We start from the raw sequence: 3,026 nt of genomic DNA on the forward strand, positions 1-3,026 counted from the left end.
TGTGCTAGATTATTTGTGCCACATTTTTGAGTTGATATTTTTGTGATAATTTTTTTACTAGATTTTTTGTTGTATTCTTTGAGAAAACAAAAGGGTGAAAGTTTGTGCTTTATGACCAAAATGCACTTTCATCCTATTTTTAAGGAGTGTCACATGTTATTTCAATAATCTTTCTTAAGATACTTAGGAAAAAAACCTAATTTTAATGAATCTTTCCCCTAAATAGATAAATAAATAAATAATAGTAAGAACAGGGCTGGCTCAACCTATTTGGTGGCCCAAAGCGAAAAAAACTACTAGAGGCCTTTTTTGATAAAAAGTTTATAACATTTTCAAATGTCCAAATTCATCCTTTCGATTTAGATTTAACATAGATATATGAGAAAATAAAAACAAGCAATTAACTTTAGAGGATTATTAGGTGATGTTTGTTTTTTCAGATGCAAAAGGTCTGCAGTCTACGGACTACATCTGCAGGCATCTGCAGGAGAAGAGGTGAACCAAAGGTCTGCAGTCTGCAAGAAGAAGAGGGTTTGTTTTTTTACTTCTACAAAAACCACTTCACAACACACTAACACAGAACGCTCCTCTCTCTCTGCCTTCATCTACCACCACCACCACAACCATCCGCCACCACCTCCTCCACCGTCCACCTGCCACAACCACAACCAACAACCACCGTCAGGCACCACCTCCCCCTATCTCCTGTTGCGAAGCCAAGCACGACCGCAAACCCTAGCCCCTACTCCAAGAACCCACCCCCGTCACAACCACCACCACCACCGCCTTCGTCGTTCCACCACCGCCAAGAACATCAAAACCCACCACCGCCGTCGTCGTTCGATTTGGGGGTTTTGTTTGAAGATGAAGAACATCAAACCCACCACCGCCGATTAAAACCCCACCGCCGATCTCTCTCTTCTTTGCCTCTCTCTCTCCTGCCTCCCCGTCTCTCTCTCTAGGGTCTCTCTCTCTCTCACTTCTTTCCCTCTTATGCAGGTCTGTGGAGGTGGTGGTGGAGATGTGGGGGTGGAGGTAGTGGCGGAGATGTGGTGGTGGAGGTGGTGGCGGGCATGCAGAGAGTGGCGGTGGAGAGTGGTGATGCAGAGATACGGAGAGTGTCTGTGTTTTGAAAGAGAGGAGAGGTGGGCTTATGTCTGCGTGGGGAAGAGGTGGGGAAAAGGTAAAAGGTGAGAAGTGCTTCTGGAAAACAAACAAGCTGCAGGACCCAAAGGGCTCCAAAACAAGTGTAGAAGAGATCCCTAATCACCTAAAGAGATCTCATCGAACAACAAGCAGCCGGACAGCGGTAACAAGTCTGCTTATGACTGTTTGCCCACCTATGAGCCGCATAGAATAAACAATGGTGGGCGTAACCATGCCTATAACCATGTTTATTGGCCCATAGTGTAGATTCAAATTGTTCGACCAAACATGGCCAACAATGACGCAGCGAGGTAACCGCAAAGGACGTGCGGTTACTAAAGAGCTAAACTGATGAACGCGAACACCCCACAAAAATGGATCATCATTACATGTCCAATTGCTGAACATAGAGCTTGAGCAAAGCACTTGCAGCATAGATATCTTCGAATACGGTCTCAAAGGTTGGTTCGAAGCCTCCTCTCTTCTTCATTCACCACCTTAGAGGTTGGTTCAAGATAGAGACACGATCTCAGAGGTTGGTTCGACACACCAACAGGTGGCAACCAACCTAATGACATCAGAAAAAGGTAGCCCGCTACCCAAACGGCTGAGAATTTCGCATCAGACGAAACTTGCTCACCGGTACGGAACAGACGTCACATGACTCTACCAGATCTCCATCTTGATTTACGAAAAGCGAGCGCCACATACATGGCCTAGAATTTTCTCCAGGCTTTAAACTACCTTCTAGACACCATAGTCCAGTGCTCCTCCCACATGCAACTTGCACGAGACAGCAACACTAGACTGGGGGGACTTGAAGGGGTATGGTCCTAAATCGACCATTACCCTTATCATATAAACCCCCACCAGCATTAAACCGCGTCCATGCGGATGCGTCCTTTGAATCCAATAGGTCAGAGGATAAGAAAAAGCCTTACCTGGTGTATGAAATCGGATGTGCGTAGTGATGCGGCTGGCACCGCATCATATAGACGTTTTCGTCACGACAAGGGATCTGGACACCAGCAACAGTCGCCAAGGCGACGATGCAGCTCAGCACCGCATCTCACGTATTTCTTGATCACAGTGCAGAACGCGGGAACATCAGAAGTACCGCAGGCAGCGATGCGGCCTGCACCGCATCCTGTGCACTAAGCAAGTGGGACTGACACCACAGAGCAAGTGGCACCAATGATAGTCACCTGTCAGGTCTACGTAAGCAACAGACTAACGTGGCGTTTCCTCCACAACCGACAAGCCTGACACACCTGCAAAGGTGCAGCATGTCGTCAGTCTGTCCATCCACCTCCTCCTTCACTCCTCGACTATAAATACCAACCCCAAACCAGGTTTGAGGTATCTCTTCACAACTCTCTCACTACTACTACTATCATACTTTTCTTTCCAAGCAGATTACTGATTCTCACGCCGGAGAGTGGTAACAAGGAGCACCCCCACCCCATCCTCCTTGTTACGAGTCACGGTTTGTTTCCTTGTGCAAGAGATCAACCAGCCGGTGATCCAGCCTACGATCCTCGAGAGGAAGGGATTAACCCTTCTTGACGAGACCAGTGAGTTAACCCTGCCCGGTTAACCATTGTTTCATCATTGGCGCCCACCGCTACTCTTAGCACTTTTTTCAATCATCCCTTTCCCTCTCAAAAGATCATGTCTGATCGCCAAAAAAACACCACTGGGGATAACTTAAGCTCCAAAAACCCAGGGCCGGTAGGAACTACTCCCCCAGCCCCACGTCCTGGCCACATTGGCACGTCAACGCAAAGGGGTCCATCCCTTACGTTCGGACGCGACCTATCACAGTACGTATCTGTGATTCCACCAGACATGGACCCTCATGCCTGGTATGACCAGCAGGC

Source organism: Helianthus annuus, chromosome 5 (assembly GCF_002127325.2).
Source record: "Helianthus annuus cultivar XRQ/B chromosome 5, HanXRQr2.0-SUNRISE, whole genome shotgun sequence".
In the NCBI taxonomy this organism is placed as follows: Eukaryota; Viridiplantae; Streptophyta; class Magnoliopsida; order Asterales; family Asteraceae; genus Helianthus; species Helianthus annuus.